The sequence below is a fragment of the Rhineura floridana genome, chromosome 2 (genome assembly GCF_030035675.1).
Source record: "Rhineura floridana isolate rRhiFlo1 chromosome 2, rRhiFlo1.hap2, whole genome shotgun sequence".
Lineage (NCBI taxonomy): Eukaryota > Metazoa > Chordata > Lepidosauria > Squamata > Rhineuridae > Rhineura > Rhineura floridana.
Window position 1 is genome coordinate 47,391,075 of NC_084481.1, and position 19,097 is coordinate 47,410,171.

At 41.1% G+C, this 19,097-nt stretch overlaps 1 protein-coding gene across 6 annotated transcripts in view; it reads right to left on the reverse strand.

Moving 5' to 3' along the window:
- Nucleotides 1-19,097, reverse strand: part of B3GALT1 (beta-1,3-galactosyltransferase 1) — a 534,157-nt gene that overhangs the window by 298,060 nt on the left and 217,000 nt on the right. For all 6 annotated transcript variants that reach the window (XR_009760869.1, XM_061612925.1, XM_061612926.1 and 3 more), the window contains one exon: nt 13,928-14,092. The gene's annotated coding sequence lies outside the window, so the exon portion shown is untranslated. The remainder of the gene's footprint in view (nt 1-13,927; nt 14,093-19,097) is intronic.

A 19,097-nucleotide genomic window follows, 5' to 3' on the forward strand; every position in this document is an offset into this window, starting at 1 on the left:
GCACAGCAAAGAAATAGTTAACTTTCTCTAGAGGGTATTACACACCCTAGGGGGATATAGACTGATTTAGTTACTGGAGTTAGTTAGTCAGTGTTGTGTGTGCTAGGTGAGGCCTAGCACAGAACAAGCTCAGATGTTTTACTGTTTAAGAATTAATAAAGAAGTTCTATTTTATCCTCAGTCTCATCCTGATCAATATAACACTCTGTTCTTGTCCCAGCAATGCAAGGGCAGTCATATAGAGCAGCCAAGGCCCATAGGAGAAAGGAGTATGCCTTTCTCACTTCTTTCCCTATTGGAATCTGAAAAGCCTCTCAAGTCCTTTGGGATCCCACAGCACTAGCCATTCTTACAAGAAAGATTGGGATGAAAGTTAGTTAGTAGGCCAGCAGAACAAAACTATCCACTTTGCAACAGATAGGATTCTATTCCAGCTGTGGCAGTAAATATTCAAGTATTTTATGATATCATTGAATTGCCTCTTTCAGGGGTGTTGGGCGTAACAATGTTCTGAGTCATGGATTCAGTACCCCTTTCTCAGCCCTTTTCTGCATTTGTCAGGCACCAAGGGGCACGTCAGAGCTGGGAAGACCTTCTTTAAAGTGACTATCTGAACTTAATTAACTGTCTTAATATTGTTGCTTCCTCTCTGCTAAAACAATATCAGCAAGCATATGTCTTGTTTCTGTTATTTGGGCTGATTGCAGGTGTTGCCACCACTCACCGTATGCTCAGAGGCACATGCTACCAGATTCTTCCAAGCTACACAGGAAGTGGACTGGATTGTGAAAGACCAACCCGAATTATGTTTGCATTTTTACAAGGCACTACAATATCTCAGAGAAGAGCTCAGGCTTCCTGCTCCCGTGGTGCATTCACTATAACTGCCTAATGTCCCTGCTTTTTAAAATATGATAGAAATATCTGTTGGCTATAGGTACATTCTTAAACCCCAAGTTTTTTTGCCTGTTAGTGAATAATAATAATAATGATGATGCACCATCTCTTTAGCAATTATCCAGTAATGAATGACATTTGCTTGACAGTTCAAGTAGCAAAAATCCTTCTGATGAATCGTGTTTTGATATTTTTTGTGGCCTTTAATTGCATTTTATTTTATGTTTGACATAGGGTTGCCAGGTCAGAAGCATCCCAAAACCTGAGATTTCAGGGATAGGCCCTAGTGATGTCATGGGGCAGGTCCTAGTGAAGTCACAGGGTGGGCCCTAGTGAAGTCATTAAGCATGATTCATTAAGCATCAATCACAGTTGCCTGGAGCATACAATGTTTGTTTTTTTTTAATTTCCTGATTGGAAATTAAGATAGAAATCTTAGCTAAAAGATGGAGCCTGGGTAGGGAACATTCAACCTAGCCTACTTGCTTTCAGCAAGAAGGGTTTAAGTGCCCTCAGGCCAGGCCAGTCACCAGAACGCCATTGTAGGAAGAAAGGAGCCTAGTGTTGTGGAGACGTTAGATGGGGGCATTTGGGTGTAAAGATGGATGCCCCTGAAGGCTGCAATTCTAAACATACTTACTAAGGGACTAAGCCCCATGGAACTCAACAGGACTTACTTCTGAGTAAATATAGTTTGGATTGTGCTGTAGATAAAGCTTGACTAGGGATCCTCTGCAAAGATATCCATATCGAAGTAGGGTTGGCAATCCCCTGCCTGCAATGCCCTGCCCTTATCTTGTAAAATGGTTGCTCCAAACTTCTTTACAGATTTGACCCTTCACTTCAAGAGGTCTGAGAAATGAGTAAGAGTAAGAAGATTCTTTACCCTTTCTGTCTACCCTGTGGGCTGCTATAAACTCACTTTGACAGCCAACCCAATTCCAGTGAGTAATAGTTGACAGAGAGAAAACACACGTGTTTGGCATACCTCCAAATATGTGCATTCTCTTTTACCACTATTGGGCAAGAAACAAATTGCCATGCAACCAACAAGGTGCATAATCAGTGGGTTTAGAGGGTTGAGCTTAGCACATGGAACCACTACTGTTGCTTCTATAGATGTAAGGGAATGAGGTTAAAGGCAAATGAAATGCAAGCAGAGGAAGAAAAACAAGACAGTGATGATTTCCTAAATTCAATACCATACCAACCACAACAAGATTCCTGTGAGTAAGGCAGACAACTCAGCATCCCACAACCAGTCAGGATTCATAACCAAAAACGAAAACTAAAAAAATCCTGGCAGCCAGTCACAGAAATGCCCATACAGCACAATCTGACCCAGGGGCTGCAGTTAATGCAGAATGCTGTGGCATGATTGCTTTACATGAGTGACATCCTATCTGCACATAATACCTCTGATCTGAAATCTGCACTGGTTGCCTTTTGCTACCAGGCCAAGTTCAAGTTGTGTTTTCCATGTTACGGGTTCCACATAGTACTCGTTCTGCTCTTGTAAGAAATCAGTCCTGTAACGTGGCAGCACCTACGCTTTGGAACTCCTTGCCTATTGACATTAGGCAGATGCCTCTTTTCAGCACCTGCTAAAATCATTTTTGTTTAGGCAAGCCTATCCAGGCATGTAGACGCTATTGTGTTTTTAAATCTGTTTTTAACTCATTGTTGGTTTTATGATGTTGAATGTTTTTAAATACCTGTCTTTAACTGTTTTCGTCAATAATTTTATTTTTTTAATCCTTTCTGTAAACCGCTTTGAGATTTTTTACAATAAAGCAGTATATAAATGTTGTAAATAAAATACATAAATAAATTTTGGAGTCACTGTGGCCCTTGAGTCTCTTCCCACTTTTAGGAACAAAGGACTCGGCCTTATACTGATTCAGGACATTTGGTATCATGTAGCTCAGTATTGATGAAATGGACTATTCCAGGCAATAGTCTTTTCCAGAAATTGAATTCTGGACCTTTGCATGCAAAGCATATACCCTGTCAATGAACTACAACCCTTCCCCTGTTTAAAAAAGTATATTTTAAATTTTTTCTTTTCAATTCACTCTTGAATGCATATCATACCTAGGGTAGATCCACACCATTCATTTAAAGCACATTCAACACCCATTTGAAGCACATGAACCACAGAATCCTGGGAACTGTAGCTTGTTAAGGGTGGTGAGAACTTTAACAGTGAGGGGGAAACTACACTTCCCAAGATTCTTTAGGGGAAGTCATGCGCTTTAAATGCGAGTTGGATGTGCTTTAAATGTATTGGGTGGATCTACTTAATAAAGTTTGCCTACATGTAAATTGTTTTAATTAATTTTTCAAAATGGAAATGAGCTATAAAGTGTAGTGGGTGACCATGGGCTACTCACCTTCTCTCAGTCTATCTGCCCTTCAGGATGAAAACCATGGAGAACCATGACCACCCCAAGGAAGAAGGGCACTCTTAAAATGTAGAGGAAAAAATAATCTCCAACCATAGTGTGAAATCAAATACTTATTGGGACACAGTATGAAGAAATATTTATATAACCATGACTATCAAATATGCTTATTATTTACACAACCTGTAAAGATATTTATAGTGCAATCCTATGTTTGCTTACTCAGAAGCAAGTCCCAATGTATTCAATGGGGCTTACTTAAACAGAAATGTCCACAGAACTGCAACCTCAAGTGATAAGGAACTTGTGCTTTTAACAAGCCTTGTAAGTTGAGACTTTATCCCAGTCTGGGTTGGAACTGCTTTTTAATATGTTTTTAAACCTTTTCTTTTTTAAAAAAAGATTTTTTTAAAAGCTTTAAAAATGTTTTTACAGATGTCTTGTTTTAAAGTCTGTTTTTATGATGTTTTAAAGTGTTTTTAGTGCTTTTGTTTGCCACCCTGGGCTCCTACAGGTAGGAAGGGTGGGATATAAATGAAATAATAAATAAATAAATAAATAAATAATGTATAAATGTCATTCACGCAACCCAAAATTCAGAATCATGCCACTTTAAGCTGATTTGCAACTGTTTATATTTGTTTTATGGTTATTGGATTTTAAAGGGATTTATTTCTTATTGTGAGCTGCCTTTGCTCCAGTCACCAATCCTACCTCACAGGGATGTTGGAAAAAGACCTCATACACACACAGGCACACTGCAGATGTAAAAATACACCCCATACAGTAGTTTATTGTGAAACCGGTTGGTCATTGCAGAACATTAAACAAAAATCAGTATTAGTTTCCTACCTAATAAAAACTGTGATACCTAAGTAAGCCTTACCTAATTGCTTTAAAAAATAGGATTGGAGAGGGAAAGATTTACAACACAAGCACAATTCTTTGTTACTCCAGGTACACAGCCTTACTCCCAGAAAAGCAAGTATTGGATTAAAGCTTTCATATTGGGAAGGTTTTCAAAACACTGTCCTCTTCAACAGCCCGGGCTTGACTCTTGCACACAAGAGAAAAAAACCTGAAAGCTATATACTTACCCAGTTTATGAGATTTTCACATAAACAGGAAAAACCACATTTTTCTGGCATTGCAATGAGGTCTAAGCACTACCTGGAGGTCAACAAATCACAACCCTGGTTTCACTTATTGGCTACAATCCTGAAAGGGCGGGGTTAGAGCTATGAGCTGCTATAACAGATCTGTTAAACAGATTTAACAGTTGCGGGGGGGCTGACGTTTTGGTGTATATCTTGGGAACCAGACCATCTAGAAACTTAATTAAAAAAAAAAATAACATGGAGAGTCCGGAGATTAAGTTGAGTCACACAGAGAGGACCCCCAAAAGCCAGAGTATCCAGCCAAAAACCGGATACCTGGTAACCCTAATTTGACATGTGTCATGGTCCCGTCAGAGGACTCCTCCGATGAGGATGACTCAGGAGTAACAGCAGCAGACCCAGGAGCAGCAGACCCAGAAGGAGACACGGAGGAGACTCCTGAGAATCCAGCTCCTTCTCCCCCTCAGCTGCAGAGCACCCCAGATACAGCGGAGGCCCTGCAGCCAGATGCAGACAGTGAACAGGATACTCCCCTCTCACCTGCAGAACGTAGACAGCAGAAGGTCAGGCAGAAGAGAGGCAGGCCTGTCCCCTTAAGGCCCAAACGCTGAGGGCTCACACCTGCTGTCAAACCTGCTCTTTATGAGGCACACTTTGGCCTCAGCTTGTTGCTGACTGCAACGTCAGGCGTGGCTTCGTGTATTCCTTGTTTCCTTGCAACGTCTCTTGGACTGACCCCTTGGCACTTGATCCCAGACCTCTACTGACCTCGCTTCTGGACTTCGGACTCGGCAAGTAAGCTTCGGACAGGCCTGGCCCTTATCAGGTTCCCTCCTCATAGACCTGGCAGATTTATGACCAGACTCCCGGCTAAGGACTTTCCTTCCCTGCCAACAACCCAGGAATTTCCAGCCCCCACTGGCACTGCTGACTCAGTGCAGAGCTGACAACATGTGATTTGTCAACTCCTTTGGGGATTTTTTTTCTTGAAAAGCAGTATGCAAATTTGTTACATAAATATATAAATCCTTCATTTCATCGCTACCTGGTAGTTCTTTTCTTTTTTTATCTTCATTTCAGCAATATCTAGGATATTTCTTAGCCAGTTACAGATAGATGGAACATTTTGTCCCTTCTGGCAGGGCAAGCACCAGCCTGCCCCAGGCCCCAGCACCCACACGCACGCCTCACCTACCTACCTTTCCCTTGTGCATGCCTGCCATCACCCAAGATGGTGGCTGAGGCTTCCCTAAGGGGCTGATGCCTCTGCTGCCATCTTGATTAATGGCACGCATGCCTGCTATGCACGTGCATCCCTGCAATCAAGCAAGATGGCAGCTGGGCATCATCCCCTTAGGGAAACCTCAGCTGCCATCTTGCTTGATGGCAGGCTTGTGCCTGCAGCACAAACAGCATTTACATCAAGGGAGAGGTAAGTGGGGCATGCAGGCAGGCATTGCGGGCCTGCACAGCAGTAGGGTGTGTGCTTGGGAGCTCCCTCTCATGATCCGCGGCAGGGTCAGGAGCCGATGCTGCTGCAGATTGCGGAAGGGAGTACTACCCACCCATCCTAAGGAGGAGCCCATCAGAGGCCCTCGGCCAGGGCCCAACCTGGCCACCCTCTGGTGCCGGCCCTGCCTTCAGGTATCTGGCCCATGCAATTTTTGCAGCAACAAATACATAAGCCAAATCCTACCCCCACCACCATAAACTCCAAGAGTAAACCAGAATCTTTAATACTGTCAGTGAATGAAAATTATTCTACAGTATGAGCCTAAATCAAATGGATAATTTCTATATTTCCAGAACTGTCTTTTCTGAAAATCCTACCATAGATGGCAAATGTCATAGGTGCACGTTCTAACCAATTGCTCCCTAGCAACCTATAAATAGATTCTAAGACGCCTTTTATTTCATGCTAGTCACCAGATTAACTCTTTTCTTGTCTCCAGGTTTTCTAGGGCTCTTGAGGTTCTTCCTACTACCATGATACTCTGGTCACTTTCAAATGATGTTTATTAAACATTTATCCTGATTGGTTTGCGGAGAGGTTAGATGACATTGTGCCAAGCAATGCTTTCCAGTGCATTTCCCAGTCTCTTTCCTTATCACAAAAAGTCCATTTTTTTAAGGAGAAGCAGGTTTGTTGCACAAGAGATCCAAATCAACCTTGATTGTGCACCGTGAATTTGCCAATATATGACTGAATCCCACCCCAAAATTGTGGCAGTCTGGAAGCACCCTGTGTTTGTCTGCCCGCTTGCTCACTCCTGCCTTTGCTTCAGCTCTTCCAGTCTCCCAGCTGGATCTTCCTGGGGAAGAAAACTAATTCTATCACCCACGTCCTGACTTCCCTCTAAAGCAAGGATGGGGAACCTTTGGCCCTCCAGATGTTGTTGGACTCCAACTCCCACCAGTCCCAGCCAGCATGGTTAATGTTCAGGAATGATGGGAGTTATAGTACAACAACATTTGCCCCATTCCTGCTCTAAAGACTAACAGTAGCTAAACCAAAATGAGTCCTTTAATAGCTAATAATATATGGAAATAGGTCAAGCCTTTCAATCTCACACTGTTAAAAATTTCATTATCAAGACATCATAATCCTCTCCATAGCTCTTGGCCCTTCCAATATCAGATGAAACATTACTGAGGTTATCTATCACCCCATACGCTTAACTTTTGGCTCTGAATCAAGTACCTTTCTGGCCACTTACAGGGACTTCAGATGAAATGAAAGACCTTTAAAGTGGGGGGGAGCCCATCAAACAACTAATATACAGTCAGTAATGGCAATGGTTCTGCCAGTGATTAAATTATGTAGGCTTCCTATGTGACCTCAGCTGTTTTCAAGCATTTGAGAAGGAGATACATTCAAACATCTCTTTTTGCTGAGAATTAAACCTCTTGTGGTCCTTTTACTTTGACATTTTGATATAATTGGGGGTTGTTAAACCTAAATCAAGCCATTGTTCCAACCCCAATTTTGGTGGCCCACGTTGAAAAGTAGCAAAACCAGCTTCAGCATTTTCATCGTTTTAGCAAGCCTATTTTTGTTGTCAGAGTAAATGACTTTTGCCAAACAGCTGGAAATTTTAACAACAACAAAAAAGGAAATTTCTAAATGCAGCTTTCATAGAAATGTCTGTTCTGTCAAACATCAATTTTCTCACAGTCATTGAAAAATAATGGGGATGCAAATGCACATATACCTAACAAAATAAAATCCCAGAGCTTTAAAAGAAGTCATTGTGTTCTTTTATTAACTGGCAGGCAAATTAATTTTAGAGGGAGGATTCTGAAGTGTTCCATGCTCTGGCAATGACAGCCTATGACATTTTAAAGAAAGTGGGCTCTTTTACCTAAAATTATCTTAAATTATTCATATTCTAGAGGATTACTAATGTAAAGAAAGCATACAGGATAGCCATGCATCTCTACATTAATAGAAGGCAACAGTATACAAATTAGAGCCATCCTATGCTAGAATACACACACACACATATATATGAGAGAGGGAGGGGGGAGAGAGAAATGACAGTGGCAGCTTATGATGTAGTTCATTGGAACTATCAGTGTCAACCGCTGAGCACTGCTGGGGAAGCATCACCATGTGGCAGAGTGGACATACAAAGGCTAGTATCGCAATACCATAGGAAATCTCATCGGAATCTCATCGGAAGTCTCATAAGAAACTGCCTTATGCCATATCAGACTATTTGTCTGCTCTGACTGGCAGTGGCACCCCAGGGTCTCAGACAGTGTATTTTCCCCCCCATCAATAAATGTTACACTTGGTGTAAAAGTCAACAGAGTGTCTATGCGGCAGTTCTCTGCCTCCACTAGTTGTTTCCGTGCAAGCACCGTCTTGCAAGGTCATGCAAAGAGAAATGAATATACGTGGTTGATTGCTATGGAAACTGGATCTGTGATGTTTACATTTGTGATACTACAGATATTAAAGTTATCCTAACAACTGAATATAAACCATGACTAAGGTATTTCTCAATTAGGCATATGTTGTCTTTTTTTTTTAATGCGGTCTTGAGAAGGTGAACAGCTGCAACAAAGCAGGTTCTATACTCAGGGCATGCATATATATATATATATATATATATATATATATATATATATATATATATATATATGTAACGTAATTGTGATTAACAAAACAGAGGTTTTTATTGTATTAACAAAACATTTCAGCTTCCGCCTTCATGTTAGCAGCTGATGAAGGTGGAAGCTGAAACGTTTTGTTAATACAATAAAAACCTCTGTTTGGTTAATCACAATTACGTTCATATATATATTTTAGGTGATTAACGGAATCCTTATAGGGATCCAGAGCAAGTTTGAGTGAAGTGGTGTTTGTTGCTTTCAAAACTGTCTATATATATATTGCTTAGGTGACCAGTTCATGAGTTGACAAAGTAGGCTCTAGCCCACCAAAGCTTATGCCATAATAAGCTTTTAAGATGACACAAGACTCAGTGCTATTTTGACTGTAAAAGGCTAACATAACTATCTCTCTGGAACCTGTGGCCACAGAAGGCATATGCATTGGCACTGGCACTAGATCATCCCTGGAGAAGGTATCCTTTCCAAATAAACTAGTGTTATGGTAAAATAAACTACAGTGTTGAGCTGCACATGAGGTGTCCCTCACAGGTTATGTGCCTTGAGAACATGGGAACATGTTGCTCTTTCCCATTGCTGGCAGCTGGAGAACAGTGCTGTGATACCCATGCTGTTGTCATCTGATGGTTCATAGCCAAAGTTTTGCTTTTAAAATGAAGCATCTTTCTTTATTTCTAAAAGCACACATTCAGACTTCTTATGCAGTAAGATGCCCTTGGAATGTATCGCAGTATTTAAAGCCTAAATCCTCTACACCTAAACCCCAAAGAATTCAATAAGGTAGTGAGGGCAATTGCACTTTTTTGCTGTAGCCTGCCAGTTTATTACACTGCAACAGGATGATTTTAATTTAAAACATAAAAACTCTACTGAACAGTTCACCACCCAAGAATGAAACAGTACTGAAGAATCAAATAAAATTGTTCCAGTGCTTTATTTCCACATATTTTAGAATCGTTCAGCCTAACTCCAGCTGATAGAATGAGGACAAATCAAGTTCTGAGGTAACTTTTGCAAATCTCAACTTAGGTAAAACACAGCCTTAAGACTACAAAACCCACAGTGCATACATGGAAGTGTACATAAAAAGCACAGGAACAAAAACAAACAAGGAGAACCTTTAATTTTTGTGGGCTTTTTGTGTGTTGTAAAATCTTGAATTTCCATTAGTGGAAAAAAGGTGCAGTGTAAGTCCTGAAAATAAACAAATGTAATTGATGCAAATAATTGATGGTATGGAAAGAATATCTACACAAACAGAACCAGACATAAATCAAAAATGCATACAGATTTTACACAGAAATCCACTGCTTGAAGGAATGTTACATTATAGAGTTTTAAATGTATGTGTTTAAAATGCATGTGTTTTAGTACTTCTTTATCAGAGACATGGGCCAGACATAATGCTAAACCATGGTTTAGCCTCCTCCCAAGCTTCCTCCCCACTCCTGTTCCTGGGCTTTTGCTTCCATTTTAATTGTTGTTTTGTCCAAAACCAGCAGCTATGGTCAGTTTTTCAAAACAAGCCAAAGCCAACTTCAATTCATAGGTTACAAAGGTGGCTTGCTGAAACTAAAACAGATTTAAACACAGTTCCTGGTTCTAATGACATAGGAAGCCTGCAATTAACTAAAAGTAAAAGCGAACATTTCCAAACTCCCTCTGCTGACTGTTTGGGAAGAGGAGAGAGGACTGGGGGAGCGTGGCAGCCTATAAGGAGCCAAGGCAAATTATGTCCAAACATGAACACTGTCTCTGATAAAGGAATCGTACTAAAACACATGCATTTTGAACCCATTAATTCCAAACTCTTTTTTAAATAGTGTGACCCTTTACATTTTAATTGTTGACATTTGTTGCATGTGGAAACAAAAGTTAAAATACTCTCACATATTCTGACTAGACATAGGTTTGTCAAAGAGGATTCTGACTTTGGTTCTAAATGAAAGTATTATGGCCACCCTTCAGGATGTACAGAAAAGTAATTCTGTCCATGCTTTATATGCAGAAAGTCCTAGATTCATTTCCCAACAGTTCTAGGTATGGAGCACTTAGATGGAAGAAAGGTCATACCATTAAACATAACACTGGAAAGGCCATGGCTCTTTCCTTGCATTCCACAGGTCCCAGGTTCAGTCCATGGCATGGCCAGATATGACTGAAAGAGATCCCTGCCTGGAATCCTGGAAAGCTGCTGCCAATCAGTGTAGACAACTGGGCTAGGAGGACTAACAGTCTGACTGAGTATAAGGCAGTTTTCCAGGTTCCTTCCTATGATTCCCTGCAAGTAAAGAAGTTCTTTGTCCCTTGAGCTTTGTGGTGCATTGGCATGCTGAGTGTGTAAGGTCTGAGAGGTGTGTTTAAGATTCCTTGACACTGCAGGAAAAGGCAACAAAGGTGATAAAGGTAGAATGTAAAATAATGACTTGTAATGAAGTTGCAAGTGGGAGCAGATTGTTTAAAGACACAATCGTTATGTAGTCTGAAGGTATACCATTAGTGCATGTGGACAAAACATTTGCCATTTTTTTACATCAGGAAAATACACAGGCAAAACTGAAATAATTCAGATCTTCAGCTGGTTATCCTTCAGGCAACTGTTTCATTTAAAAGACGCATGTAAATTTTAATTAGATTTGCAATATTTTCACAGGGGATTAAACTGACACTTTGCTTTTTTAAAAAGAGGGAAAGAATGTTTTTTTCCTTCCAGCTAAATCCTTCTCACTTGTTCCAATTTTGAAATAATTTAAGAATCTTTTTCTTTAATCCCTTTCAGTAAATGATTTTCTGTTAATGTAAATTCCACTCACCTCATAGACATATTTGCTACAGCTATGAATATGGTGAATCTCTTTTGGAGATTATTGGATTAACGTTTTTTGGAGATTACCCTAGAAAATCTGATGCACAGTTGTGCTGCAATCGTTAGGAAGCTTTGGATTTTTCAGCTTTGATTACTTTTGATTTGTCTGGGGGGCTTTTAAATAAAATAGTTGGAGATTTCTTCCTTTTTCAGACATTCCTAATAGGATTACGGTGTCTGTTCAGCACTAGGTCTTAAAAGTAGTCCACCGGGCACGGTGCAGTATTTCACTCCTCCTCGCTCCCATATCTCAGTTAGACATTGCATTGGTAGTATCAAGGACTAGGCAAACTTTTGATCATCATTCTATTCACCTTGAAATGTTCACTTCTCCTTTCATCTTTAGTGCATTCCCAGAGGAAATAATAAATAATATCATGCCATATGGCAAATGGGATCAGCTGCAGCTCCGTGCAGTTTGTAGCTGAGGAACAGAGCTTGGAAAAGTTACTTTTTTGAACTACAACTCCCATCAGGCCCAGCCAGCATGGCCACTGGATTGGGCTGATGGGAGTTGTAGTTCAAAAAAGTAACTTTTCCAAGCTCTGCTGAGGAATACAGTCTCTCCTAACACAGCCATAGCAGGCCCCTTTTGGTACTCTACAAAATGCTTATAGAAACCTGCTTCTGAATTCTGAGTTGAAGTCAAAGAACTGGATGAACAGGATCTCTGAAACCAACTGAACACAAAGTAAGGCACATGTTTCCACCATTTCTTCCCCTTATAGCCCAGTCTATGACTGACTCTCCTCTAACTGTAACCAACCCTCAGCCACCCTCCTCTCTAGGAGAGCAATCCTATGGACATTTACAAGGGAGTCATTTCCATTTAAATCAGCGGGATTTGACCATGCTTAGGATCATGCTATGTAACAACGTGGTTTATTCTTTTTTTGCTGTCACTTACGCTACAAGTCCTCCTCAGAACACCTGCACAATCACATACATAGCACTGCTTCTTTTTCTTTTCCTTCAAATTCCTTAATCCCGAGTAAGTTTAAGTATGTTTAACACGTGTCCTCTTTCTCACATTCATCCCTTGTTAAAGGTTGGTCTGAGGCCCTCAAAGTTGAAGTAAAAACAACAATAGAAAATAACGCTCTAATATAATGAGGCAATGAAAGAAGCCAAACTGTGACATCTTCCAACTTTACACCTTGGAACCAGAGATAATAATTTGAGAGTTTTCAGGTCCTGTAATGAAAGGGCAGTTGACTTCATTGAAATGCACTGCCCCTTTGTACCGCAGCCAAAAACTGAATTTCAGAAATCTTTTTGTTTTCTCTTTTTAAATGCATAACTCACAAGAGGAGGATACAGTTGACAACAGCACATAATGACGGCCCTGAAGGACTCATTTTCTTTCTATAGACCAGGGTGGGGAACACCTGGTGTGGCCCTCCGGATGTTGGACTCCAACTCCCTTCATCTGCAGACAGCATGGCCAATGGTCAAGGATGATGGGAGCTGTAGTCCAATTGCATCTGGAGGGGCACAGGTTTCCAACTCTGCTACAGACTTACCTTGTGCCCACTAGTGACAGAAGTAGCTGTGAATTGGATTAGTGGCAATAGCCAACTTCCGGAGATTCTTCACCTCTTGTCTGCAGCACTGTGGGAGCTACTCTAAGAACGTGCGCATAAGAAGTTTTTTCTCCCTACTCCAATTCCACTGATGTGGATCCTTCTTATACACATTCCCAGAGCAGCTCCTGTGCCACTGCAGATAATCTGTCTACAGATAAAACAAAGGAAATAGCGGGACTGCTAGTATTTCATGTCTTGCAGTGCAGGTACTTGCAATAAAGATGGTGAAAACCATGGTCTAGGAGAGAAGGGAAGTGGGTCCTCCCACATAGATGAGGGATTTTGTCCACATTTTATCCAAAGTGGGACTAATTGAGAGGTAAAAGGAATGGAGAGCCAGTGTGGTGTAGTGGTTAAGGTGTTGGACTAGGACCTGGGAGACCAGGGTTCGAATCCCCACATAGCCATGAAGCTCACTGGGTGACCTTGTGCCAGTCATTGCCTCTCAGCCTCATGAAAACCCTATTCACAGGGTCACCATAAGTCAGAATCGACTTGAAGGCAGTACAAAAGGAACATGGCTTGCACCACCGCCACCAGGTATTGGGTGGGGAACTTCTGTAAAGGGAAACCTGCAATACATATAAAGGCTCTCCCTATGGTTTGGAATCCTATACAATCAGGATTCCAAATCACAGAAGGAGCCTACACACAACCCTATAAAGGCAATTCCCTCCAATACATGGGGATCAGTGCTGATGAGGACATGCATACATGAATAGGGATAGATAGATAGATAGATAGATAGATAGATAGATAGATAGATAGATAGATAGATAGATAGATAGATAGATAGATAGATAGATAGATAGATAGATAGATAGATAGATAAACCTCTTGAATATTTTTAGTGAAATCTGAGAAATGTTTCTTTCTGCACAAATGGCATTTTTCTATAGAACTTTCTGAGTAACTTACCTAACTTCTCAAAACGTTCTGTTTTTTCTGCTTCTGTTTAAAAATCTGACATTCTTGCCATGGCATTGTCACATCCATCTTGTCAATAGTTCTTCATTTTCTGCCATACTTGACTGTGTCCATCCCGCTTGATATTAAAGAGAACATGGCTGCATGATGCTGAACCTGTATTTTTTTTTTTAAAAAAAAACAGAATTACAATTTAAATTGGAAAAGCTCTTAATGACTTTTTAAAGAATTCAGACATGAAGATAACCTCAGCATGAATGAAAGAGAAAATAAATCTAGTGGTATCTGCCTGCGGTGTGCACACTTTTACTAATGGGCTGGGAAGCAGGTTCTCTTTTGGTGAGATGGGAAGGGAGCAGGGAAGACAGGTTTATTTATTTATTTATTCCTCCCAAAGGAGCCCAGGGCACCAAACAGCAAAATGTTAAAACAGTACAATATAAAATCAAGTAAAAACATATTTAAAACAATTAAAAACCATCTAAAAACATGTTAAAAACATTTAGAACATCTAAAACATTTAAATGCAAAGGTTGCAATTCATTGATTATTTGTTCATCAGCAGTGGAGTCAGCTGCACACAGTGGTCAACCACAGTCCATGGAAGCTTCAACTGGGAGAAACTTGCAGTTCTCCCCAAAATGAACAAATCTGTGTGTTGGGCAGTTGAGGCTAGCTTGCTTCCTTCTGGAAGAGTTAGGGCAGGGGTAGATACTCCCTAGAGATGTTGATGGACTACATCTCCCATCATCCTTGGCCATTGGCCACACTGGTTGACACTAATGGGAAATGAAGTCCAACAACATCTAGATTAGGGATGGAATGATGCATCAATTTTGGTTCTGTCTATCATTTTTCTAATCTTAAATTCAGTTCTCCACATTTCTGCAGTAATTTGTGATTTTTTAAAATAAAAAAACCTCATGAAAATTCTTCAGCATTTTAGTGCAAATTTCTACTAATAAATAGATTTTGTATGCAGTTTTGATGAATGCACATATTTTTGCAAGCAGTTTACCCTAATATAATTCATTTTATGTGTTATTTTCACCAATATATTCATTTTGTGCGCACTTTCCCATAATACATGCATTTTTGTAAACATTGCTTGGGTGAAGAACTACATTGCAAAATTCAGATAAGTGCAAATTTCAAAGGATGTCTGTGTTTCGGTTCTCATATAGTTTTGGAAAATACGTATTTGAAAAATTTGGCTTTAAATGTGAACTGAATCGAATTTCTCACCCATCCCTAATCTGGATGGCCCCAAGTTATCCACCCTTGATGCAGGAGAAACTGGGGGGGGGGGCTGTACAGAAAACTGGATGGGTGGGGGGCATCCCTACATGATTTCTACCAGTATCAAAACAGAAGGGAGTACTGAATGGCTTTAATTCTGTTTCCCCAAATGTGACCAGTCATCTTCCCCTTTGCCAAGTTAGACAAAGCTTAGGGATGGGGACCTGCTTTCTGGATAGTTGGCAACACTTAGGGATTCTCACCTGTAGTGTCAGGGAATCCCAGTGAACCCTCTTTACTCTCTCCCCTAAGATGGTATCCATATATTGGTGAAAGGGAGGCCCAGAGGGGCTTCCACTTTTGAATGGACACACAACAATGGCCATGTCCAACATGTGGTGTGCCTTGTGGCACACCAGTTTGCTTCCTTGGTCTAGAGGGTGATATTCAATGCTAGAATAGACCCACCAAAGTTAATAGGTATAAATAATGTAGGTTTGCTCATTTGAATGGATCTACGCTGAGCAGGACTTAGTTGAATGCAACCCATAGTTTGGGAAGTACCGGTTTCGTCTGTCGAGTGGAGTGCAGTAGCGAGTGAGCCATTTCCACACACATGCAGAACAAATGAACACTTGTGTAATCTGCAGAATGGGATTTCTTACATCTCTTTCTGCTATTTGTGCCTCAGGAAGAAGGACAATCATTGCTTGCATCATGGCAACTGCTTCAGGAAAGACACACACACATCCAGATTCCCAAATCAGCAAGCCACTGTTATCTTTTACGTTACTTCTTGCAGAGCACTGAGATTAATTTGCGAGGGGGGAGAATCGGATGTGGAATTCTTTAGAACATGCCACATTCCATTAAATAGCTCATTTTTTCACAGCGAGAATGTGAAATGAAAGCAACTCAGAATTTGCCTGGAAATGCATGTACTACACCAAACACACACACACACATACAATGTTATCTGTCATTAGCTTGCAGGAGGCATCTGTCATCTTCCTCACCCCTCTCCATACTCAACCAAACGAAGGAAAACAGAGGGACTGGGGAAAAGAATTATATTTACTTTTGAAAATGGACCCCACCAGCTTCCTCTCTGTTCAGGTTATCTAGCTGGGAGGAAAATGTGTTGGGAAAGGATGAGAATTCAAAGAGTGATTCTCATTTACCAGAAGAGAAACATGCCTATAGCTGGCCAGCAAGCTTTTAACATCTTGAAGAAAGGTGTGTATGTAGATATACATGGTTCATGGCAGGCAGGTGTGCAGTGCAGCAATTTACAGCTGAAAGCAGGGACCAAGATGTTTGATGAGGGCAGGTATTGGGGAACGTGTCTTTCTGGCATCCTTCCCTGAACAAGCAAATCATTTTGCTCTAATGACAATACTCAATTTGAAATTAAGCGCAGCAGGTAGGGAAGCTTTTGCGCAGATGTTGCATATTTATGCCCTGAAATATGCCAGTTGGGAAAAAAACAAGGAAAAGGGAGAGTGATGGGTATCAATGTCAACTTTTCAGAGCTTGGGAAGGAGGGGAAATGGGAAATAGGTTGCACATTGGCTGTCCATAGCTGCCACAAGCAAGGCACCACAGCTGAGGTGCAATAGCAATCAAGCAATGGACAAGTGTGGCTTGTCACACTTCTATCATCATGAGATTCCCAGGTCTCACTACATCCAGCATCGTGTAAAGAAAAGGTGAGGAATCTCTTTCAGACCAAGGACCACATTCCCTTCTGGGCAATCTCCTGGGGGCCACGTACTAGTGGTGGGTAGGGTCAGAGGCAAAAGTAGAGTAACAAATTTAAATTTTGTTTGTACAGTATCCTACTTTCTAGACACACTTGCACACACCTCTCTATCCTTTGTTTAAGCAAGCAAAGATTGTCTGACTTTGGGCAGTTCCACACCATATGTTGAAAGCACATCCAACACACATTTAAAGCCCTACATGACTTCCCCCAAAGAATTCTGGGAACTATGGTTTTCTCCTCACAAAGCTACAAATTCCCAGCACCCTTAAACTACAGATTCTTTGGGGCAAATCATGTGCTTAAATGTGCGTGTGGATGTGCTTTAAATGTTTGATGTGGACCTGCCTTTTAAGACACATTCTAGTCAGGCAGAAGCACTCAAGGAGGGTGCAAAGCAGAGTCGGGGCGGGTGTAGCTAGAGCTGGTATGGTGTGGGGAGAATCCCAAAAGCCAGACAGAGAGGCTTGGTGGGCCATATTTAACTCCCTGGGGTCTGAGGTACACCATCATTGAGTTAGTATGTTGGGCTAAAACTAGAGATGTTTTTCTAGCCCCCCCCCATTTCCCCATTTCCCTCCCAACTTTCAGAAGAACTAAAAAATAGGGGGAATAGGGGGAAAACATTTTTATCCCAATTTTTCTATTTTTTCCTGGGTCTTGCATCTCTAGCTGGAACCAGGGAGATCCAGGTTTAAATCCCCACTAGCCACTAGGTGACCCTGGACAAGTCACTATCTCTCAGCCAGATCTATCTCACAGGGTTGTTGTGAGGATTAAGAGGAGGGGGCACAGTGGATAATGCATATGGCTCTGAGCTTGTTGTAGGAGGGCAATATAAATACTTGAGTAAATAAAATTAAAATAAATCACCACACATTTTGCACAAAATCCCCCATACATTCTCTCTGCAATATTCAGGAAATATCAGAGAAAACGGCAGCAGTGGCCAAAGAGAACTATTAAGAGCCACAGAGGAGAGGCAGTGGCTCACATCAGAAGATGCTTAACAGCACAATCCCATGTATGTTTACTCATAAGTAGGTCCCACTGTCTTCTCCCAGGTAAGTGTGCATAGGATTGCAGTCGAAGAGACTATGCAATGAAGCAGGAAAGCTGTGCGGGGAGAAGGAGTTGCTACAGCTTTTCTGGTCCCTGTTCTAACAGTCTGTCACTGCTGGGTTTCATTCTCTTGCTCCTTGTTTTACAGGGATTGGTCTTATTTTTGCTTCATTATCATTGTATTTTATGTAATTGTGATTTTTAGTTTTGTCACTGGTTGTGTGCTGTTGCTATACAATGCCTCCTAAATCAATCAGACAAGTAAACATGCTATCACTAAGTTAGAGTGATGCCAGGGTAAAGCTTTCATACCTTCCCAATGCAATATTGAGGTACAGTCATCTCCAGCACCAAAAAGACAGGACTGGCGATTTCTCTTTTGACAAAGGAGGGTTGTGAAGTGAGAACAGCAGAATGCTCATTATTGGCAACAAAGGATAGAAGATGGGAGAATCTGGCTTCACAGCCTTTAATCTCTGAGACTGAACATTTGATCTCTAAGACTGCAGTATTAGCATGGACCACCAAGGCCTGTGCCCCAGATATAAAATATAAAACGTGCTTGTCATTTGGAAGCCAGGTGCACAATGCTGGGGAGAATTTATGTAGAAATTATGCTCAGGGGTGTCATTTGCTGCTGGGGAGCATGGAATCTATAGTATTGCTACCTCCTGACTTGAATTGGGAAGCAGAGAAAATCACAAATCCCAGGAAATGGCACTCCCAACCATGTTAAGAAGTGTCACTTGCAATTAAGAAGAGGCCAGATAAGTGCCTCCCATTTCAGCCAAACTCTGCAAGTGAGCTGTAACCTCTTTTCCTGTCTCAAAAGTAAGTTTGTTTGTTTTGCCTGGGAAGGGGCAGGGACTGGTACAGAGGGCTGGCAAGCAGACGTATCAAACCCAGGTTGAGCCAGAACTGAATTCAAAGCTGTCTCAGATTGGCTTGAAACAATGCAAGATATAACAAACCAGAGTGAGCTTGCATTTCAAACCCAATGGCAGATTTGCCCCCATCCGGTACAAAAAAATAAAATAAAATAATTTAACTATTATTTTAACTTATAATTTAACTACTTTAGCTCCTGCTGGGAGGAAG